At 37.5% G+C, this 25,203-nt stretch overlaps 1 protein-coding gene and 1 long non-coding RNA gene across 9 annotated transcripts in view; both read left to right on the top strand.

The window, feature by feature from the left end:
* Positions 1 to 170: 170 nt before the first annotated feature.
* Positions 171 to 8,479, top strand: LOC148976877 (uncharacterized). Its single transcript, XR_016146081.1, has 3 exons — positions 171 to 1,404; positions 2,130 to 2,164; positions 8,459 to 8,479. It is a non-coding gene; the product is annotated as an uncharacterized LOC148976877 (long non-coding RNA).
* Positions 8,480 to 9,443: 964 nt separating this feature from the next.
* tfap2d (transcription factor AP-2 delta (activating enhancer binding protein 2 delta)) overlaps positions 9,444 to 25,203 on the top strand; it is a 94,946-nt gene continuing 79,186 nt past the window's right edge. For 6 of the 8 annotated variants that reach the window (XM_089118901.1, XM_089118902.1, XM_089118899.1 and 3 more), the window contains exons 1-4: positions 9,444 to 9,521; positions 9,603 to 9,672; positions 21,456 to 21,591; positions 24,393 to 24,463. The gene's annotated coding sequence lies outside the window, so the exon portion shown is untranslated. Of the gene's footprint in view, positions 9,522 to 9,602; positions 9,673 to 21,447; positions 21,592 to 24,392; positions 24,464 to 25,203 lie in introns of all 8 variants that reach the window. The other 2 variants (XM_089118898.1, XM_089118897.1) reach the window with 2 other exon arrangements.

Genomic DNA, 25,203 nt, shown 5'->3' with positions numbered 1-25,203 from the left:
TAACAAGGGATTTTTCATGTCAATTTATTTTAATTTCTAAAATTAAAAATGATTTAAGCATTAATATAATGCATTCTGACCTTTGAGGGTATATATAAATATATAATTAATTATAATTATACATATTTATACACCAATTGAGATATATATATATATATATATATATATATATATATATATATATATATATATTATGTTTAAATAATTGCACATTTTAATACCGGCTATGGTTATTTATGATGGGTTAACCTTGGGGACACAATGACTTTTTTATAATGCTAAACAGCTCATCTAGCCTACTTTTGTAGTGTTTTGGATTTTTTTTGTATAAAAATAACAAACAATTAGCATATATTAAATATATTTGGTGTTGTTATTGTAATGAAACTTATAATAATATAGCCCTCAGTCATATGAAGAATAAAGGCGCTCTTACGACGGATTGCCTGGTGTTGACGCAGCGTTACGTCACGTGCAGCGCAAGTTTTTGCGCACATTCATAAGCGCTGTTTACTGAGTGTGTAATTGTATCATATGCACCCAGAGGATCATCCTCCTGCGCCGTGAATCCCTTGGTGTGTAAATACGAGCGTTTCAACTCCTCAGAAGATGAACTACAAATATAGCCGTCGGACTGAATCGCTACGCCGTCACGATCCCAGGTGAACGACGAAAAAAAAAATTCCTCACAAGTCCGCGCGACACGGATCCTTTTCATCCCGCCCCCTTCACGGGTCGGCTCGACTCAAGTTGTTTTCCTTCAAATTGCTCGTTTGCCATCATTTCACATTCCGCAATACGTCGGCTTCATTAAATTATTTTTAAACGAATTAATTCCAATATTTATCACGCCTCTAGCCTACTTCTATATTTGCGTATTAATGTTGTTATTTGTGCAGAAAAGTTTTTTGGAGCGCTTCAGAGATTTTGAACAGGAGTGAGGTGGAGAGAAAAAAATGTTTTTATCCAGATGCAAAACGGAGTAAAATGTAAATAGCGGGTTGCGTTTCGGTTTTTTTGTTTTAACCTTCAAACGTCGTGAACCCGCGAGACGGGCGCCGCAGCGCGCGCTTTGATCAGCCGCGCGCCTTTTATGCCGTTTGACTGGAGAATGCGCGCGGTGCTGTCGGTACAAATCTTCCTCACCCCGTCAAACGGAGAGATGGAGGTGAGAGAGAGAGAGAGGTGGAGGGAGACACTTTAATCTCGTCCTTCTGCTCGCGCTCGCACCTGCAGAACCTCTCGCGCGCGCTTTAAAGAGGAGCGCGTGCGGCCCCCGCGCGCATCATCCACGAGTTTAACGGTTACCGGCTGCCGCTGCGAGGCCATAACGACAAACACAAGCTGTGAAGAGAATATTATAACATTTTAAAAGCCTTCTGCTCAGGCTCCTGGGAACCGAAGGTAATTGTTGAGCCGATATAGGATAAAAGCTGTATTCTAAACTTCGTTTGGGGGAATTTTCCGTTAGTAAACAACAGGTGGAGAATATAAAATAAGGTTGTTAAGCTCAGTTGATTTTGTAGTTTCATGACTCACTTTCTCAATAATATTGTTTTGGGAGGGTTTCGCTTACTAAGTAGCCAACATGGTAACGTATATTCCACTTTGGGTAACGTATATCTGAATACCACATATGGTAGGCCCTAATCATCAATACCATGAAGCTCTGCTACCATTTTTTGGGGTTTTGTCATTTTTCTTTTTGGTGGGGCTAACGTTTTTTCATCTGTAATAGACCAACATGATTCAGTGATTCATATTCATTGACCTTGCTTTGACCCTAAAAGTAATTTTTAAGGGGTTTTTCCAGTCATTTATTGAGGTTTGTCTCACAACCCAGTGAGGTCTTTGGGGTCTCTAGCATAATTAGCTAACTCAACCATCAAGATGCTTTACATCACAACTTTTTTTTGCTACTGTGAATTTTTTTTGTGTAACACTAATTCTAACAGGAAGAGCTCACACAACTGTTTACTATTGTAACCTTGCAAATCTGTTTTCACAAGCATGAATTTAGCTATCATTTTTGATTACTGAAACAATGAATACTATGTATATGTATATAATATGTATATGTAAAAGCTGCTTAATTGTAACACCCCCCAACTTTTGACTTTTCTTTGCAGGGATTGAAGTCTTAATTGGATGGATCACAAGACCGGTTAGTGTGAACTCAAATCCTATAATCAGTTTTTTAAGACACTTAAATGAGGGAAGGAATCCAAGATCAGTGCTTTCCCACTCACTCGCTCACTTTCTCTCAGAGACCTTTGGTTCTTTAATACCTTTCTTTTTAATATCAGTGGCACATGCAGCTGTGATGTGCGTACTATGAGCACACGAGAAACGTTTTTTTCTGCAAATATTTCAGCAGTGTCCCATATTTCTGTCTGTGATTTGACCGAACGTGTTCCCAAAACGGCCTGAATCAATTCGCATTCATTCAAACCAGTCTTTCAATGAAATATCTGAAGCGTTTTCTCAGTCAGTAAAACAAACAAACAACACTGATATAGGCTACTTAAAGGGATAGTTCATTCAAAAATGAAAATTCTGTCATCGTTTACTCATTTTTATGTCGTTCCAAACCTGTCCGCTTAACACAAAAGATATTTTGAAGAATGTTGGTAACCAAACAGTTGTTGGACCCCATTGACTTGCATAGCATAGAGAACTATCCCTTTAAGAACAGTGTTGGATGACAAACAATTGAAACAAAAGGCTACTGTTTAGAGGTAAGCTACTGCTGTGTCATGTCAATTATCGTCCATTCACACCAAATGTTTTCTGTGCTTCCTCAGTTTTTAGTTTTTGACACTTTCCCGCCCTTTTTGTCTAGAGACACATTTGTTCTGCCCAGAATCTGAAGTCTTATAGAAATGCTAGTAATGTGAATGCTAAACTAACTAGAAAATAAAAAAAATTCTCTCAGAGTTGAGTTGTTTTTTTTAACATATATTGAATTTTTGAACTTTTTAAGGGTTGTTTTTGCCCAAAAAAGGCCTTTCTGAGTACCCTCAGAAGAAATCCTGCAGGCGTCGCTTTTATCTATTAGTATAAGATCAGTTCCTTCTCGTCTACATATTTACCACAATTAGGCCATAAAAGCCCATAATTCTCCGTCAGACTCATCCTGCATTTTTCCCACAGAATTAGTACACCCATCATTATATATCCTCCGCCCCTCGCTTGTTAAATGTTCTTTTTGGCTAATTGGTTTGGATGTCAGATACACAGCCTGAGCTACATTTAGATATTGATTTGCTTTCCAAATCTGCACAGAAAATTCATACAAGATTCCTATAAGCAACACGGCTCAACCGAAACACGGATGAAGTTCCTAGTCGTTAAAAATCGAAAAGCATTTACTTGTATCATATTAATGTTATATATGCCAATTTTATTTCAGGTTGTAAAGTCTATGACATGTACTGTGTCTCGATCTCATGAAAGTTCGTGTCTATGGCACGAATGTCATTTGTCGTGGCATTTATACGCCAAAAACAGTTTTTGCGTGTGTTTGGCACGCGATTTTCGCGTACATATGATACGCACTTTTTTGCGTATAATACGCACGAACTCCCCACCCCCCTCCCCCCTAAACCTAACCCAGGGTTTTTTAGTGCGTACCATATACACGAAAAAAACACTTTTGGCGTATAAATGCCACGAGAAATGACACTCGTGGTATAGATACTCATCTTCATGAGACTGTGTTGTAATGTTATATATGCCAATTTTATTTCAGGTTGTAAAGTCTATGACATGTACTGTGTCTCATTTATTTGTGGTTGAAGTGCAATTCATTCGGCCTCTATTCAGATTTCATCTAACAAATAGGCTCAAGTGCCAATAGGCTCGGTGCCTAGTTTTACCATTTCTGAAAACATTTGAAGAGTTCAGATGCAAAAGCCTCTAAGTGCCTCTAAAATGATCATTTTTATCAAGCTTGTATATTTAAGTTCAGTAATTTCACTTAAATGGCAATGAAGATTACCTATTAATTGTCATTTATGTGAAATTACTGAACTTAAATATACAAGCTTGATAAAAATGGTCATTTTAGAAGAAAATTTCAAATGGCATTTAGAGGCTTTTGCATCTAAATTCTCTTCATTTACTTTCCACATTAATACTATTAAAACCAATTCCGAGAGTCTGTGACATGTACTGTGCGATTCTTCATTTTGACCATCGTAGTCCTGTACGTTTTATATATTTGATACGCCGCTGCGTTTTGCGTATTGTTTCGTTTTTATTTTACTCTGGAACTTCCTGTCTTCAGCATGTTTGCTTTAAACACCCCAGAGAGGGAATAATTTTCCCCAACTCTAATTTGTAAAATTGCATCGATCGTGGCTGGCAGGAGATATGCCGGTGGATTCATACAGAGCGAAGGATTTATTTCATTTTTAACAGGACACTGACACAATTCTCATTACCGGACAAAAATCATTAGCAGCTCCACAGCTACACTCAGACAAATCGAGTAACTGTTAATTTTTCCGCCGAGGAGCCATGGGATCCGTGTGTGTGTGTGTGAGAGAGAGAGAGGGAAAGTGAAGGGGGGGTTGGATCGGGTGCACAAAAAAATATAATAAATTAAAATGGACGACATGAATTGAGCGCCGAATGTCAAACACTGTCAACAAGATGGCTCTCTGTCACGGGGAGAATTTGAGACATTAACAGCTTCTGTCATTCTGCTGACAAAATGGTAGCAGAGATTTCCCAGGGTGCCGAGATGACTGCTGGCGTTTGTCAACAAGCCGCTGTCAGCGCGGAGAGAGAGAAAGAGAGAGCGCGCGCTAGAGAGAGGGAGAAGGCATACACAGTGTCACTGACAGCTACCACACCAACATCCCATGAGTCCTCGCCACCCAGAAAGAGAGGGAGAACAAGTGTGAGGATGGAGGAGAAGAGGGAGAGATGGATGGATGGATAGATAGAAGGAGGGGTGCAGGTCTCTGGTGCACCTTTCATATAAAATTGCAGGAGGAAAATGAGCTGTCACTCCAATTCCCAGGATGCTTTGCTGTTTAGCATAAGTGCGCTGTGTGGGCTGCTGTCGGACAGACTGACTCAGAGAGATAATTAACTAAAGCTGCAGTTTTCCTCCTCTCCTCTCCCTCCCTCCACCAGACGCCTTCTCCAGCGCTCATCTGCATTTTTGCCAGAGGCGAGCGGTTAGCACAGGAGCCGGGTGGAGAGAGGGTAAGAAGCCAATTAGTCAGGTGGATGGATGAATGATTGACAGCAGGCTGCTACCTGAGTCCCACTCTACATTAATGCCGCTGTGCTCGGCTCGGCCTCAAACATGCGCCGGTTCTCGCGTGTGTGTGTGTGTGTGTACGCGCAGGCCCGTCGTCCCACGCCGAGATCATCCTGCGCCCCGGCGGCTTTGCGCGCTTCCCTTCCTGTCTGTCTCGCTCTCATCTAAACCCTTTGTGTCAAGTCCGAGTCTTCTTTTGTAGCTTAACACCCTCCACCCTCGACGTCTCGGCTACTTTAAGCATTTCCCCGGATCTGTTTGTAGGCATCGTTTAGGATGCCGATGGCCGTATAACAATCTCGCGAGTTGCATGGTATGGTAGGCTCCTGTGATCTTACACAGACAACTGCAGAGTCTTGACCATCTCTTAACAGTTGATGCTAAAGATAAAAGCTCGGAGAACCAGCTCTTTTGTTCTGAATTCATGTCGAGATCGTATCCTGGTGCGAGCGTAAGCTTTCACTGAACCACAGACGTCCTGCAGCGGTGTCCTGACAGCATGAAGATCGGGATGATGCGATAAATCACATTGTGTCTCATGCTCCACCACCTTTACTCGAGATCATTTCAGCCACGTTTCTATCAGATGACTCCAGCGTGATGCCAAGTCCTGATCCGGTTAGAAAAGGTTTTTGTCATGCCACAAATGAAAACAACAGTCTATTCAATAGGTTGTATTTTTGTTTTTCAGAGCTGTATTTTCAACGAATCTGTTAACTAAACCATGGGCTCACTCAAACTGAAAAGCAATCGGTTCAACTGAGCTTGATCCAAATTAACATTTGATTAGATTGGAAAAACTGGTCTTACATCTTACAAACTGGTCAGACTAAAAATTTCATGGAAATGCTCTTCTGACGTACTTGGCAGCTTTATTTTTAGGCGCGTCATCGACAATATTCTCACCAGTTGCTCTGGTGTCATTATAGCGGACGCAGCGATTGCACCATGCATGTGCTCATTAGTTAAATGCAATATTTGAAATTCAATGCAAAGTTTAGGGTTCATATAAACAACTTTATATGTGAAATCGGTTTGGATTAATTTTGGTCATTCTGAAAAATTATGTAAACATGCCTAATTTTGGATCAGCTGAACATTTAACCCCAAAATACATGTATATCCCTTTTCCCCCCGCATCAAATTAAATATGTCTTCCTGAATCTTTATTTGTAACCCTCGACTGATGGATTCAGTTCCAAGAAAACAGGCCCTTAATTATTAGCTGTAAAAAATTGCATGAATGACAATTTATGCAATGCTTCTTACTTGTCCCAATATATATATATATATATGAAGAGTTCAGATGCAAAAGCCTCTAAGTGCCATTTGAAATTTTCTTCTAAAATGATAATTTTTATCAAGCTTGTATATTTAAGTTCAGTAATTTTACTTAAATGGCAATGAAGATTACCTATTAATTGTCATTTAAGTGAAATTACTGAACTTAAATATACAAGCTTGATAAAAATGGTCATTTTAGAAGAAAATTTCAAATGGCATTTAGAGGCTTTTGCATCTGAACTCTTCATATATATATATATATATATATATATATATATATATGCACTCTAAACAATGCTGGGTTGTTTTAACCCAATATTGGGTAAAATATGGACAAACCCAAATGTTGGGTTAAAAATGTAATTAAAAAATGTACAGTTGAAAGTGAAAATTAAAGTTGGGTTAAAATTTTAAATGACATTATTAACCCAACATTTGGGTTTGTCCATATTTGACCCAAATTTGTGTTGAAATAACCCAGCATTTTTTAGAGTGTATAATGCTCATTGCAAAGCTGCATAATTGACAATAGAAAAAGTGCAAATTACTTTATTTGTGTGAAACATCCCATCTAGATTTGATTTATTAAGCAACCTAAAAAGCTTTTGTTTTATGATTTATTGAATCTTGTGTGTGGATGTAGTATGTACTGTTCAGTTGCAATCAGCTTTGAGTAATCAGTAGAATACAATGGAACAGTTATAGACCATTTCACAAGATGTAAACAACACTGGTCCAGACGCACTTCCTGTTTCAGTTTGTAACTGTTTTCTTTATTTCACATTTAAAGAAAACATCTTAAAGATGTTTGTTTAACTTTTTGATTCAGTTTTAAATGTTCTGTTGGTTGTATTTTATCCCAGCTTTTATGTAGTGTTAAAAAAACTGAAACAGGAAGTGCTTCTGGACCAGTGTTGTTTACATCTTGTGAAATGGTCTATAGTGTAAAATTGATTAAATGCATTAATGAAGTCAATATTTAATCAATCGTACGTGTTAATGCCCAAGTTTTGATCAATAACAGTGTTACATAATGTCTTCAAAACGAGACATTTCTTTTTAAGCACCCCTTCCAAATGTGAAGTTTCACACACAAAGAGGCGATTACTTCAAAAGAGCATTTTTGCTGAGCACAGTGAAGCACGTCAGCAGAACTGACAGAGCGCAGGTCCGTGTGAGGTCTGGTTTAAAATGGCTGTCAGAAGGGGGAGACCCAGCGTTTAGTGTCTGTTTATAGACGTTAAGCTAGTGAACGGAGGGAGGAGTGCGGATACTACACCTTAAGGGCATTTTTCCCTCTGGCATTTTACTGGCTGTGGCGTCATACTGCTAGCAGCATCAAAACACCGGCAGCTTTTCTGAGCTGACAAGATGAAGGGAACATTAAGAGGGCCGGTGTGTTTGGTGAGAGGGCATCACCAGTGCAGGAGATACTCAAAGCTGCACTACTGCGCTGGGCTACTGCAAACAGATGAGCCATCGACAGACTTCGAAGCTTGAAAAAAGTATTTTTATGTGTATTTTGACTGTCAGTTTTTTTAGAGGCAGGATTCAGATTTGAATGAATGAAGTGCTTTGGTGGTATATGAGGGAGAGAAACGGTACCTCGTTCATTGGAGTCCTATATAGAGCCCCAGGGTTCTTGAATCAGTTTTAAAGACACTGATTTAAGCCAAAGAGGTTCTATTTGTCTCAAACGATTACATAATTCATGTTTAATGGGTTGTAGGTTATTAGTATTATTGTAGGTTTTTTATAAAATTGACAGAACCTATAAAACCTTTTTTTTGTAGGAGTGTCTTGGTCTCCAACCCCAAAGCCCATTTTTAGACCATCTGATTTATGCACACAAAATGGCTAGAGCTTTCTGAAAATGCTAAAGGCCAATCTGACTTTAAGATTCAGATGCAGAGGTTTATTATCAGCAGTGTTGGGAGTAACGCATTACAAAAGTAATACATTACAGTAACATATTACTTTTTGCTGTAACGCAGTAGTGTAAGGCATTACTAATCAATTTTCAGTAATATTTTACTCGTTACATGTTCAGTGAGGCTTGTATTACAGTTGTATTACAGTCTGCTTTTACTTCTTAAAGGCAACAGACTGTGTAAAAGTTTTAAAGCAGTCTTTTAGTGCCAGTTCAGAGCGGTCGCGTCTGTAACATTGTTTTTTCCTCATAAATGCGAACACGAAAACTAAAATAAAATGAATATTTTAAGTTCTATGGAGACTGGAGAGCCAACCCTTCCTCATCCGATTTGCGCAGTGTAATTAACAGAATTACAAAAAATATATTTTGCCTCCTATTTTTTGTCACGCATGAAAGTGTGTCTTTTCCCTAATATTAAAAATAAAACATAGACTGATATTTGTCTAATGTCTGGAGTCCTTTAAGGAAGTAGCCTATATACGTTTCAATACATGTATTTTCTGAGAATTTTTATTTCAAGTTTTGACTGCAAATGTCATGTCCATAATGCTGGACTTCCCCAATTTTAAATAATTTATCCTCAACTAGTTTTGTGGTTAACTTCAAATGTTAACTATAAATAATACTAAAAGCCTAATTTAAAGATAAGGCAGCATTGGATCTGGACGGTAAGGAGAATAATGCTGGGAGTTTGAAGAGGTGTGTCGCGATTCTGTAGGTTCGTGGATCTGAGTCGTGTGGCGAATGGCGATTTCGGTTTCATTTCGTTACAGTCCAAAAGTTAAGTTCTACTTAGTTATTTTGGTGAAAGTAACTCAAAAGTAATACATGATTAATGTAACGCATTACAATTCTGAGACAGTAATATTGTAAGGTAATGAATTACTTTTAAATAAAAGTAACAAGTAATACCTAATGTATTACAGTTTGGAAGTAACTTGCACAACACTGATTATCAGTCCGCCAGAAAACAAAGTCAACTTCCCAGGCTTCTTCAATGAGAGCTTCTGAGGAAGATCTACTCCTGTGGTTAGTAACTGGTTAATATTTACATTTTTTGTTGTTTATTACAAAAATTGAAGTAATATATGCCAAATTATTCTCTTGCAGTAATCGTTCATCATCGTTGTATCATTTGGAAACCAAAGCCAAGAGGAAAGTGCTGCACTTGAGCTGTAAGGTATGGTTTGATCTGCTTTTTTTTATTTTGTTTTCAGGAAAAAAAAAACTTTTAGAAGAGTCAAAGTTGGGTAAATTAGGAAAACTTGCTGATAGATTTAGCTATTTTTAAAAAGACAAACAAAAAGTTGTTTTTGTTTTATAGCACAAATAAGGCTAAAAAAGCAACTGCTTTTTCATTTCACCAGTCAGGTGAATAAAATATGCTAAAAGAAGACTGTGAATACAAGCAGTTCAGTGACAAGGTGATAAGAGACTGGATTTTTATTTTTTTTTTATTTTACCTGTAATATAATCTGCGAAACAAGATCTGCTCCAGACGTACGCATGTTTAGATGTAGGTTTCCACAGGCTTCTCTTATCATGTTGTCACTGAATTCCTTGATTCCACTGTCTTATTAGAGCTTATATTATTCATTGTGTGTATTCATGTGTAGACATGTTCCCCTTTTCAAAAACAGCCAAATCTATTGGATATTTCTGTCATTTTCCACATAAATTAATTGGTTATGATAACAGGTATTTGTGTGTGTGTGTGTGTGTGTGTGTGTATATATAGTCCTCACTTTAGTAGGTTGCAAAGTGTTTGAACTTTTTATTCATCAAGTATCACGGTTTCCAATAAAATATGAAGCAGCGCAAATGTTTTCACAAATAATAATCAGAAATGTTTCTTGAGCAGCAAATCAGCAAATTAGAATTAATGTGACAATGAGTAATGATGCTGAAAATTCAGCTTTGATCACAGGAATAAATTGCATTTTAAAATATAGGTAGACAGAAAATAGTTTTTTTTAAAGTGCCCCTTGTTCAGATATTACCTTTCATGCAGTGTGTAATATCTGTTTATGAATGAAAAAGGTCCGCAAAGTTTTAAAGATCAAAGTGCAAGATACATTTATATTCTCTCGAAAGAAAGAATAGATTCTGAACTGCTGAAACAGGTCGTCAGTAATTCCAGTCCTCTGTACATTCATACGCAACAATGTAACACATTTGCATAATGCCCGCCTGTGGTCTTCATTGGCTGCAGGCGAAGAGCGTCTTTGACCCGCCCTCAAATACTGTAGCTGGTTTGTATTGTGTACATGTCGAGAAGACACTGTTTTCTGCTCTGCAAAAGCAAATTCTCTTTGTAAACACTTCCAGAAGATGTGAAGAGTCAGTGGTTAAAATGACCACAGCGATACAATAGCTGTATTACCTTTAGAGACGATTGCTTCTATGGTTGATGCTGAAACCTTAATTCATGCATTAATCACATCACGCCTGGACTATTGTAATAATGCCTTATTTCTGGGTCTTCCCAAAAAAACGTATTGCTAGGGTACAGAATGTTCAAAACTCCACAGCGAGAGTTCTCACCTCTACTATAGGCCCACATCACTCCTCTGCTTCACGAACTTCACTGGCTACCTGTGGTAAAAAGAAGTTTGAAATACGCGAGCAGCGATATACTGTTAGCGAACATCCGATGCCGCACACACTGCTGACTCTGAGAGCGGCGTTTTGAAGAATATTGTAAATAGGTGTTTACCAGCCGGAGAGAACTTTTTTCTGGAAAGTTCCCTGACAAGTTGTTTTGAACTCCCAAAATGAATTCCAATCGATCTTCATTTTGGCCTGATTTTGTTTGAAATTACGTCACATCAGTTTGTTCTTCGATTTCACTTCAAGTATATCAGGGCCTTTGGAGTCTTTGAGAAATTAAGTGATGTGAAATGTATATGAGAAAACAAAGTTGTTGTTGTTTTTTTACTTTTGATACATGTATGCAAACCTGTTATAGGAGACCTTTTTATTACATTTAAAATAGCATAACAGGGGCACTTTAAATTGTAATAATATTTTACAATATTACTATTTTACTGTATTTTTGAGCAAATAAATGGTCTTGGTTAGCAGTGGAGACTTCTTAATTTGTTTTTGTTTGTTTTTTACGTCACTTTGCTGCTCAAGAAACATTTCTTGTTAAACAGTAGACAACCGTGCTGAGAATTCAGGGTCAAGACCGGTTTGTAATCATGCCGTGCCGAACCAAGCTCAATTGGAAATATATCTGGGATCGCTCCTTGCCATTTTTAGACCCAATCGGCCCAACAGTGGAAAAGCAATTTTATATTTAAATACACTCTTAGAACAAAAGGTTCTATGTAGAACCTTAAAAGGTTCTATCAGAGCTATGTATTTGGAACCCCTAAAAGGTTCTATACAGAACCAGGAAAAAGGTTCTATATGGAACCTTTTGGGTTCATTCATTATTAAATTAAATTAAATTAAATATTTCAAATTATTGACAAATATCAAGACCCTAAGATGTATTTATGAATGCATGTCAAAGATCACAAAATTCAAGATATGGGGGTTAGAAAATGTATATTTATATTATTTCATGTAGTTAGTTAATCAGTATCAAACGAAGAATGCCATTTCAGTTTTTCTCCTCCAGAAATCAGCATGATTAAAATGTGATATTAAGTTACTTTTAACAGTTTAATAAACAATAATTTAATTACAACTACAAAATATTGCAGAATAATGTAATATATGAATGAATAATAGCCTATAAAGAACCTTTGTGCCAAAAGGGTTCTTTCCTGTCATTATAAAACCTTTTTTAGCATAAAAGGTTTTTTAGAGTTGAGTAAAGAACTCTAATGAACCCTTTTTTTCTAAGAGTGTAGGCTACTGATATTATGAGTAGCTTGTGGCCTGGCAAATATTTTTCCATATTTGGTTCAGTGTCTTGGTCCTGGGCTTGATTCCACCCCCTGGTCCCTATTGTACCACTGAGTGCCACCATGAATACTAGTACAAGCTTTTTTACTAGGTAACCCCTCAGGACGAGATGTCAGTGTTTTATTGTTTTATTCATGTTTTGCAGCTTTGGTTTTACCACAAGAACATTACCCGCACTAGCATTTTTCTGTATTGCAAGATGGCAATTTATTTGACATTTTCAGCTTTCAGAAAAGCCTTATTATAGTAAAATGTGTGGCCTGGAACATGCAATTAAGCAAATGGTCATAATAGTGGTGCATTTCCACAGTTTCCATCTGTAAACTATACCAGAGTTCAAAAGTTTTTACAAGTTCAGAAAAACGTTTTCTCAACCATCCAAACCTGAAGCCTGCATCTAAAGCTTTAGTGTGAAATCGCAATCAAAGTAGCTTCCCCAGTAGCACTGCTTGAGATGATTTTGTGTGTGGATTGCCAGTTGGTTTTGGTTTATGTTGTACATACAGTATCTGTCAGTAAATGGGAGTTTGAGCCCCAGATAGAGATACAGTCACAAGAGCCGAGAGCTGTGAAAGCCTCCGTCGGGACACACACACGCACATACACACTGTGCTGGGACACGGACACCTGCTCAATAACGAGGGAAAGGGAGGAGAGGTTGGAGCGATGGTGGATAGACTAAATCCTTTTTTCCATCATTACCTCAGTCCCGGCCCAGCGATGGCAGAACACTCTTCAGAACACTCTCTGCCTTCTGCTCGTTTAATTAGTCTCAGAGCTGCTCTCTCTCTCACACACACACTCACACACACGCACTTTAGCTCTCAAATACACTTCTCGATCACTCCTGTAACCTTGCTGTTCTCTGTTAACTCAAAACCCTTCCTATGTTCCCCACATTTTCTCCATTTCTCTGTCTGCCTTTAGAAGTCACATTATACAGTGGGATCCAAAAGTCTGAGACCAAGTGGAAATGGGGGATTTTATATTATTATTATTCAAACCTGGAAATAAACTGGAATATCTATCCATCCATCCATCCATCCATCCATCCATCCATCCATCCATCCATCCGTTATACAAGCTACAACATTTAAGTTCCCCCTTTTTGTTTATCTCTGCTTGTCATTTTATCCATCTATCCATCCATCCGTCCGTCCGTCTGTCTGTCTGTTCATCTATTTGTCTGTCTGTGTTTATCTATCTATCTATCTATCTATCTATCTATCTATCTATCTATCTATCTATCTATCTATCTATCTATCTATCTATCTATCTATCTATCCATCTATCTATCTATCTATCTATCTAATCTATATAGACCATTTCACAAGATGTAAACAACACCGGTCCAGAAGCACTTCCTGTTTCAGTTTGTAACTGTTTTCTTTATTTCACATGTAAAGAAAACATCTTAAAGATGTTTGTTTAACTTTTTGATTCAGTTTTAAATGTTCTGTTGGTTGTATTTTATCCCAGCTTTTATGTAGTGTTAAAAAACTGAAACAGGAAGTGCTTCTGGACCAATGTTGTTTACATCTTGTGAAATGGTCTATATCTGTCTGTCTGTCTGTCTGTCTGTTCATCTCTTTGTCTGTCTGTCCCTGTTCATCCATCCATCCGTTATACAAGCTACAACTTTTAAGTTCCCCTTTTTGTTTATCCCTGTTTGTCTATCTATCTATCTATCTATCTATCTATCTATCTATCTATCTATCTATCTATCTATCTATCTATCTATCTATCTATCTATCTATCTATCTATCTATCTATCTATCTGTCTATCTATCTATCTATCTGTCTGTTCATCTATCTATCTATCTATCTATCTGTCTGTCTGTTCATCTATCTATCTGTCTGTCTGTTCATCTCTTTGTCTGTCTTTCTCTGTTCATCCATCCATCCATCCATCCATCCATCCATCCGTTATACAAGCTACAACTTCCCCTTAAGTTCCCCCTTTTGTTTATCTCTGTTTGTCATTTTATCTATCTATCTATCTATCTATCTATCTATCTATCTATCTATCTATCTATCTATCTATCTATCTATCTATCTATTTGTCTGTCTGTCTGTTCATCTATTTGTCTGTCTGTCTGTGTTTATCTATCTATCTATCTATCTATCTATCTATCTATCTATCGGTCTGTCTGTCTGTCTGTCTGTCTGTTCATCTATCTATCTGTCTGTCTGTTCATCTCTTTGTCTGTCTGTCTCTGTTCATCCATCCATCCATCCATCCATCCATCCATCCATCCATCCGTTATACAAGCTACAACTTTTAAGTTCCCCTTTTTGTTTATCCCTGTTTGTCATTTTATCTATCTATCTATCTATCTATCTATCTATCTATCTATCTATCTATCTATCTATCTATCTATCTATCTATCTATCTATCTATCTATCGATTTTTCTGTCTGTTCATCTATTTGTCTCTCTGTGTTTATCTATCTATCTATCTATCTATCTATCTATCTATTTTTCTGTCTGTTCATCTATTTGTCTCTCTGTGTTTATCTATCTATCTATCTATCTATCTATCTATCTATCTATCTATCTATCTATCTATCTATCTATCTATCTATCTATCTATCTATCTATCTATATACTGTATCTATCTATCTATCTATCTATCTATCTATCTATCTATCTATCTATCTATCTATCTATCTATCTATCTATCTATCTATCTATCTATCTATCTATCTATCTATCTATCTATCTATCTATCTATCTATTTGTGTGTCTGTCTATTCATCGATCCACTGCATACATTTGTTGTAACAAAGTTTCCCCCCTTTTTATTTATCTCTGTCTGTTGTTCTGTTTATCTATAGCTCGATTTATCCATCCATTCTCCGATTAATGCACCTTTTGTTCTCAAAGTATTTTTCTGGCATGATTGTTTTACATACAATTATCATATACATACAAGAATCATTACACACAAAAAACAGTGACAGAAAATAATTAGGTGCCAGAAGTATTAAAAATAATAAAAGCATTCTCTCTTTCCCTCTGTGAACGACCCTGTGGTTCTGACCCGTCCGTACCCTCTATTGAGACGGTTCTCTTCAGTCATGTCTTCTGCTCCGGGCCTTCTGACCGTTCACCCCTCATCGCCCGGCCTACACCTCCCCATGATCTCTCGAGTTCATCCCTCCATCCGCTGTCATTGCTCTTCAGAGGCTTTGTTTTCTCGCTGTCAGAAATGAATAATTTTGAAAGTGTTTTGAGCTGTTTTGAATATCTGATGTTTTTTTAGCATATTATTAGTGCCTGGCACACAGAGCAAGTGCAGAATGTGAATTTAAATGAGTTTAAAATCTGATCTGAGATCCTGTTTACTGTCGAGCTAAAACATTTAGTGCCTGTGTTCGCTCCGGCACTGCGAGGAAAGTTTGGGTAAATTGTTTAATGTGCAGGGCTGGAGGGAAAAGATCGCGAGCAGAGCGAAATGCAAACAGAGAGACAGAACTGCACTCCTTCAGTCTGTCTGTCTCTCCTCTCTGTTCTCTGCGTCTGAAAGAGACGCGCTGGTGTGATAGAGTTCACGCTGACAGCCTGACACCACTCATCTGTCTCCTGAGAGTCAATCATTCCAGACAGGTACCATTACTCAAACACACACACACACCAGCCAGAACATGCACGCGAACGGGAAACACCGAACAGGAAAGTCACCGAACAGGAAAGTCACTCTTTAGCATCTCATACAATCAAAACAACATACATGTGTGTATGTTACACACAACTCATTTTAACACACACATGTACACATCACATATCTGACACATCTCAGATGTAAATCTTCATGAACACACAATTTTATCAAATTAATCTTTTTAAAGTGGCTCTTGGTTTCAGGAACTAAATTCACTGCAGGTTTATAAGGAGGTCGCTCGGTTACACTGAATTACTGTGAATTTTGAGAATTTATGTATATATTAATGAAAGTTTCTTCACAACAGCAGAAGTGTGCGCAAATGGACAATGCCTTCCAAATTATGCTGCAAATCAGTCTCTCGAAGATGAATTTGGACCTTGATACATTTTGCATTAGGACACTGATGACCGTCCAGCGAAATGCTGTCCACGCCAAGATCAATATGGTATAATTTTACTAATATTATTATTTTGCATCTTTAAAGTGCCATGATGAAATATTATATTGAGATAAGATAAATGTATAATACAAACTACTTTACAATTAGCTTAACTAACTAACTTAACTAGCAGCCGATGATCAATGATTGTATGTTATATTCTGGGAGTTTTGGGCAGTTTTGTGCCCTTTAAAGCACTGCATGAAGGGTGTTCTTCGAAGGGTCGTTGTAAATAAAAGTAACTAAATCACTTCTCACAAAGGGCCCATTCACTTAACAGAGATATAATTTTGAGAAAGTATTTTTGTCTGGTATTTTGGTTGTGCATTCTTGTGATTCAATTTGAAGAGATAGACCTGGGATTTAAACCCCACAGAAAATGTTTGTTTTACCATGTGCCACAAGCACAGTAGAGAAAGTATGCAATATAATTTGTAAATATATTTGAATTAAAGATATGTAGTCTAATTGATGCAAATCTTAACAGCTGATTTTGAATTTTTCTGGTTCTAAGGAATTAAGGTAGGCTATTCTCTATTGTCAAGATATTTAATTTATTCCCTAGAGGGAAATTTGGCTCAGAAATACAGCCACTGTTTCACATCTAGCTCAAACAAACAAATAGTAAAATGACAAAAAACAATACGATAACACATAAGTTAGAAAGAGGACAATAATAATATATTACTTATTAATTACTATTATTAATATTATTTAATAGCTTAATTGCTGAAAGAATGGCTTCATGGTGTTCAGACATATAACAGTAATGAGTAGGGCATGTTCTCCTGATCCTCCTGTATGGTGTAATTTAGCATAACTGAAATGCTGTATTGACCTGTAAGGTTAATGTGATTTAATCTCCCTTCAACATTAGCCTATAAGATTTCAAAATGTTTATCATTTTATATTTCAAAACGTATATTTTTTATGATAGTCTTGAATCATACTAAATTACTTCAGTTTTTCTTATAGTAAAGGTATATAGTGTTTTGGCGGGAACTATGGTAAAGGGAGAGTGATCAGTTCTCAGCAGATGTCGCTGTTGCCACAGTAATACTGACCGGTCGCGCGTGTGCGCGCACGTTTTCTCCACGTTCATTAACTTGTTTACCAGTTCTGCTGGTGGACTTCCCGGTAAATTGTCTCTACACCAGTTCTGAACGGTAGAAACGGCATCAGTGCGGCGCGTCCTCCTCGGGCTTCGCGCCACTGTGAGCTGAGCTTCACCGGGCCTCACCTGTCTCGAGCCTTGGCGCGCTCTTCTAACCCGGAAGCTGCGCGAGTTTAATTATACCAGAGCTGCGGTTCGCGCCAGTAGGGGGCGTTACGAGCACACTGTGATCAAACCAACTGGGCTCTAACGAAAAGTACTGTGGAAGGCCTACTATTGTAATCCCTTTAAGTAGATTTGGATTTCGAATCTAAGTAGATTCATGTTTTGTCTGTAGATTACCCTGATACAAATCTACAGCATTGCAATGTTTCTGATGACATTGCAACATGATAATGTCATGTTTTGTTACTTTTGAGATTTTTGCTATTGTAGGCTAATAGCCTACTACAATGTTTAAGAATCTTGGTGTAAAAAAGCACTACTATTTGTAAAGTATGACGACAAAGTTACTTTGATAAATAGTCTACTACCTCATATTACTCCAATATGGTAGTAAGCCTACAGTTGTGTCTAGATCCAAGTGTCCCTATTTCCTATCTCAGTTATTCTGTTGAATATAAGTTAGCTCCATTTGATTGTTTTTGTGGATGGTATTTGCATAGCCTAGTGATCATTAAATACCATGTCAGATACCTGTACCATGTTTATGTAGCCTGTGTTACACCCCAGTGTTTCAACAGTCTTCCTCTGTAGGCTGTAGTTCAGAATTCAAACTTATTGATTAATATATTAAGAATAAGTGTTCACATATTTAACTGACTGAAATAACGAGACACGATTCTCTTCCTGCCTCCGGGTGCAGATAAACACCAATAGGATACATCCTCCCTACGATTCTTTCATTTGACTTAAACGCCTCACTCACGTAGGCCTGTAAACGTGTTGGCTATTTTACTAATCTTTTTGTTGGCAAGTTTGAAATTCAGTGCAGCCAATTCTGTAGTTGTTTGCAGAGCCGTGTTCATTAGCGCCGGAGTCAATAGCAGCTCTTAACGTATCTCGACTCAGATTAAAGGTTTAGTTTAGCTTTCAAAGTCTAACGCGCGGGTCAGGACTCCTTGGCTGTCTGGATTACAAGGGTTAACAGGCGATTTAAACGAGCCAACTTAACCAGATAATGCAGAGGATTCATTTCTGCATGATTATTCTAATACGCTTTATGAATGATGACGACTAGTGTGAACTGAAGACTCTCACGCACGCGCGGCACTAGAAGACATATAAACTTCCCTATTAGCTGCTTCAGTTAAAATGGCATTTGTGCAGTATTTTATCAGGCAGTTGACAAGTGAATTAGAGTTGGCTGTTAGCGCCGTTGAGCTTTATGACAATAGCCTTAGGGTCTCGCTAAAGATCGCTTCACCGCCCTGCTCAGCCCGCGCCGCGCGCTACCGATGACGCTCAAACCGAAGTGACATGCTGTCATAACAATAGTTTACAAAAACGTGAAGTTCTGCGTTTGGGCAGAAAAAGCCAGAGAGTTTTAACTTCTGCGTCTGTCTCTTTTTTCCCCCCTCCCTACCGACATCCCATTTGCGCTCTGACAGATTTGGATGTTTTTAACTGTGCTAATGTTCCTCTCTCTCTCTCTCTCTCTCTCGCTCTCTCTCGCTCTCTCTCTCTCTCTCTCTCTCTCTCTCTCTCTCTCTCTCTCTCTCTCTCTCTCTCTCTCTCTCTCTCTCTCTCTCATCTGCCTCCCATACATAAAATGCTAATGGTACATTTGTAAACGGTGTGTGTGTGTGTGTTTGGCCAGAATGCTGCTTTCACAGAACTGTCTCCCTCTATGACTTGTTGTAAAGGTAAATATAGTGAAATATTGAACAATCCGGCTGTCCAAAAAAAATGTACGCGCACTGAAGAAAAAGTTTTTCTATCTCTCACCAACACACAAAATACATCAAAGAATTGTTCTTTCTTATTGGTATTCTCTGAACGCATAGTGAGGTCGCAGTGAGGTCTGTAACCCTACACAAACACACACACACACACAGTCCAAATGAATTCACACACTGTCATACACAAAGACAGACAGATGTATTGTATATTGTGTGTGTGTGTGTGTGTGTGTGTGTACCTGGCTGCTCTGTGAAGTCTTTAATGGGATTTTGCCTCGGGCTGTTTTATTAAGATGTTGCTTTCTGCTGCCTGTGCAGCTGACACCATTCCCCCCACCCCGCCCCAAACACACACACACACACACTCCCCCCAGACCCCACCTCCAAATGTACACACACACACACACACACTCACTCACTCACAATCACTCACTCACTTCATCCTTTTGAAATTTTTGCCACACCGCAGTCCTTGCTCTCAGTCTGAGGCCGGTGTGTGCATGTGTGAGAGTCAGGGGTCCTTATATCAGTTTCTGAACGTTTCCTTAGACAGGATCAGTTTAACTATGAGTTAATGTGTTAAGATGGATGAGAGTGTGTCTTTGTTAACACAGTACTTGTGTGCAGGTCGGGTTTAGCTGTACTTGGTGGTTTCTTTTAGGGTTTGGGATAGTCTGTATTCGGCTTTATTTAAAAACAACAGAAGTTAACATTGCCTCCTTCCTCATTTGCCGTACACACATATACTGTATATATGTATGTATATATATATTAACATACGGTTTACCTATAGCTACCTCTTAACAAAATTGTTTGCTAAAAATGAAAACCATCCTTAGGGACATCCTCAGTTGCAATACATAAATAAAGTTAAATGTTTTAGGGTTCTTGAGATATTATTGGTTAAAGTTTTGGTAACCATTGCAATATCTTTATTTAGATAGCTAGTTTGCATATGTGTACTTTTGGTACACATTTGTACAGAAGTTAAAGCTAACAAACTGCGTTGATGACGAAAAAAAACGTAAATAAAACAAATTTTACATTTATGCTACTTCAAAATGTGATGCTTAATTCAATGTTATTTGCTCTTTCTTAGTAATTATTTGTAAAATTAACAAGCTATTTCTTAGTGAAAATTGTATACACCAATTTCATTATGAAATGTCCTCATTTAGATGTTTTAATTAAGGGAACTAAAAGTGTGCGTAATGTTCATAATTAGTTTTGTGTACAAATAACAGAAGTCTATGATATGTCCTCATTTATATAGCTAAACGTCAAGTTTGTGTGCACACAAATTTGTTCCTTGCTTCAGGTCAACTAAATCTAAAAAAAAACGTAATGAAAAAAAAAACGTGTATACTTTGCAACAATTTCCACTCATAAATTTCCTGTAAATTTAGATTTGGCCCAACATGTGCTGTAGTAGAAAATGCTACATGGTTTAATAGAAATTAATAAAAACTGTTAAAAATAAAATAGAAATTTCCTGTAAATGTTATAATTACAAAGAAACGGCAGTGTAACAATGAAATACAACTTTCTTGTAAAGCATATTCTTACTATATAACTGTTTTCTTTTTTCTTGAATCTTTATTTGTAAAAAATATTCTTCAATCGTTTAAAATAGGGTTCTTTTCAAAAAAAAAGTTTTAATTTACGGGTAGGGATAGGTTTAGTATGTAATGTCCGGTGTGTCTGTGTGTGTCCTCACATGGACTGGACTCCAAATGAAAAAATAAACGTGTGTGGTGGATGGCTGCAGTGTCAGGCTGATTGTGCTGTCAGGGTTCGAGATGCTCGATGAGCTTCCTGTTTGTCTCGCTCTGGGCACCGTGTTCATCTGCAGACACTGACTGAGTGCCCCTCTCTCTCTCTCTCTCTCTCTCTCTCTTCTCTGCTGTATCCCTGAGGCCTATAGATTGTGCAGAGCAACCTACATTCAGCAGCTTAAAGACACCGAGAGACAGGGAGGCTGGAAAGGATGGGACACAGCGAAGAGTGACAGGAAGATGGAGGAAGAGAAGAAAAGAGTGCATAACAGGAAAAAGGGTTCAGTTAAGCTCTTTCTCTTACACATTTACACACACACAAACACACACAGGGAGTTTGCTGGACACTGATGCTTTGTGACATCACAGCACTTTGTCTGATATTTTAAATATGAGGTTGAGACCCTGGTCAGGGGCGGAGCTTCAGAACATACACACGCACACACAAATGTAACCCTTGTGTAACAGACAATAAAGTATTATCTTATCTATATTTTCATTAACTAACATTAAAAAAGATGAATAAATACTCTAACAAATGTATTGCTCATTGTTAGTTTGTGTTAGTTTATTCACTAATGAGACCTTATTTTAAAGTGTTACCCTAAATGGCTTAATAAACCAATGAAATTGTGTCGTAATGAAAATATGAAAATGTATAAGTGCAGAAGATTTATAATTTTAATTTAAAATATACAAGTGAGTCAAATTTAATTGAAAAAAGAAAAATGTACACAAGTTCACTGCTTCGACTCTTTAAAACGCGTCCAAGAGTTTTACTCACCGGTCTGTTATTGTAGAGACGTCGACGTTACATTTACATGACGTAGAACAAAAAGAACTGTGATTGGTTGCTTTACATATCAGTCAGATGGCCTCTGGGCGGGCCTTAGCCAATGAAAGCTGTGATGGAGTCCGTCAGTCTGAAGCTCTGGCTGCACGAGATTGATTGACAGGCTGAGGGGTGGGACTTTGACTGACTGACAGCCATTAAATGTCATTAAGAGCAATTAGCAATTAATACAGAAGTTGCTAATCCCCGAAACACCCGCACTAATGAGAGTATGACAGCACACACACACACACGCAGAGTGACTGGTGGAGACCAGGGGAAGAAACATCAGTCAATATCGATTGTGCTTTAATTTCTGCAGTCAGCCTTAGGCCTCAATCACACGCCACGTTTACAACTAAAGACACACAAACACATACATTTACACAGGAGCTTAGCAGAAACACACACTCACGTAGTCTGTCAGACTTTGTATTATGATTATTCAGTCTATTACTTTTTCTGTTTGTATTGAACTGCCAATTTTTTTCAGAGTTCCTTGATGAATGAAAGTTTAAACAGAATTTATTTTAAATAAATCTTTTTTTTTAAGTTTTAAATTATTTTAAAAAATCTCACAGACCCCAAACTTTAGGACAATAGTTAATATAATAATAATTATTTTTATTTTATACCATCTATTGTAAGTATATGTACTGTATAGTTCAAAAGTTTGAGGTCAGTAAGATCTTTTTTACATTAAATTGATCAAACATGACACTAAAGACATTTATAATGTTATGTAAAAGATTTTTATTTCAAATAAACACTGTTCTTATGAACTTTTTATTTATCAAAGCATCCAGAAAAAAAATTATTTTCATAAAAATATGAAGCAGCACAACTTTTTCAACATTGATAATAATATTAATGTTTCATGTAATCATGCTGAAAATTCAGCTTTGGTCACAGGAATAAATGATATTTTAAAATATATTCAAATAGAAAACAGATTTTTTAAATTGTAACAATATTACTGAATATTCGCATAATCGACTTTCGACTTCTTTCAGAAACATGAAACCAATCTTGTAGGCTATTGTATAGGCTATATATATATATATATATATATGCAATGAAATCCATTAAATTCTGGCTGAATTTGGATACAGCATACTACTCATACTAGTTGTGATATATCTTTATATGGCAGAAATAGTAAGAGTAGTATGCTTAGCAAGTCTCTCTCACTTTATCACTTTGTTCTGTGTCTTTGACTTCCTCTTTACCTTTCCGCTAGTTTCTGATTGGTGTGAGCGAAACGGAGGGACGAGAGGAAGAGATGATTACAGAGGTGTAACTTTGGAGCAAAAGGACAGCGAGAGAGGTTTCTGAAGCGTTGAAGGAGATACGCAGAGAGGGAGAGGATGCGAAGGGTCGATTTATCTTACATTGACAGGAGCGGCTTCAAACGATGACCTTGAGGACTAATGAGAGTAAATGAGTGAAATATTTTTCACTTTTAAAAAGTGAAACTATAATCAAATGGAAGCCTGAAAGATGGACTAATGAGCTTCAGTGATGATGAAAGCGTGCGAGAGAGCGAGAGAGAGCGATACGGACTGATAGAAGGAGAGAGAGAGAGAGAGAGAGGGAGGGAGGTAGTCATTTGGCAGAGCCTGCAGTGTCAGGCCCTCACTCCTGCCATCTCATTAGCTGACCTGACGACTGCCTGATTAGAATACGTTTGATGAAAATTTCAAGGATTTTTTCCCCCACTCAACATTCAATTTTTTTGGTGTGATTTAATAAATATTGCACAACTTTATTTTCGAGACACAGAAACTGGGAGGTAATTAATTATGATTAAAGCGCCTGGACCAAGTTGATTTACCGTCACTATTCGCCCTGAAATCAACAAATATATTTAAAACACAGAGACAGCAATGGACATAGAAACATGTTGAGCGCACACGTCACTCACTTGTCAGACGTTATTTCACTCAACATAAGCTGAATTTGTACCCTTCAAAAATTTATTTAACATCTTATTTCAAGCAGTCCTGTTTTTCCAGATGCTTCGTTCTTTGGTGTTTAATACTGGTTTCTGTGCATAGCGCCACTAAATGGCTAAATGCTTCAATCTTATTTGTTGACAAGGCCTTGAAGCAAATATCTTGCTTAAGTGGGTCTGTTATTTTGTGGTGATTCTCTTGTCATTGTGATTATGGGATGGTAACCACGAGGTGGTTTTGTTGCTGTCTGTTTATGATGCTCTTTTCAGTGAAGTAAAGACATATTTTTTCTCTTTCAGATATTTCTACTTTGCCAGAAACCTCCGGCTTCCCCAACCATTTGAACCATCGGGATTGGTCTGTTATTTTGGTAATAATTGAATATATCCACCTTTAAGCTGAAAAGTAATCAATATACACATACACTGTTTAAACGTTTGAATAGTACTTTTTGAAAATTAGTACTTTTAATCAGCAAGGATGTATTAAATTGATTGAAGGTGACAGTAAAGACATTTCTAATGTTTCACAATATTTCAATTTAAAATACATTTCATAATATTTTTTTTCTTGAACAGCAAATCACTATTTCTGAATGATCATGTGATACTTAAGTCTGGAGTAATGATGGTGAGATAGACAGACAGACAGACAGACAGACAGACAGACAGACAGAAAGATAGACAGAAAGATAGATAGATAGATAGATAGATAGATAGATAGATAAACAGACAGACAGACAGACAGACAGATAGATAGATAGACAGATAGATTGCATGCAGATAGATACATTTGCATGCATTATTGTTAACTTGCAACTAAATTTTGATCCAGATTGTTTGATCCAGGTAAGGTGTTGTTGAGGATCAACCCTGAAAAGCACAGGTTAGTCACCTTTCTTTACTGCTTTAGTGTGTCTTTTTTATGTTAAAATATTGTCATTTTATGCAGTGACGCTGGCTTAACCAATGGCGCGAGTTTGAGGCGACTGCATCTGAAATCTTAGGCAGCGGACTTGTTGCTTTGCTTCCTTATCAGGCAATGACTTTGAAAGTAATGGTAACCCATACTTGGAATTTGTCCTCTGCATTTATCCCATCCATGTCACTC

Source organism: Pimephales promelas, chromosome 13 (genome assembly GCF_988280905.1).
Source record: "Pimephales promelas chromosome 13, fPimPro1.hap1.1, whole genome shotgun sequence".
In the NCBI taxonomy this organism is placed as follows: domain Eukaryota; kingdom Metazoa; phylum Chordata; class Actinopteri; order Cypriniformes; family Leuciscidae; genus Pimephales; species Pimephales promelas.
The sequence above is the reverse complement of the archived record's forward strand: the minus strand, read 5'-3'. Positions and strand labels throughout refer to the sequence as shown.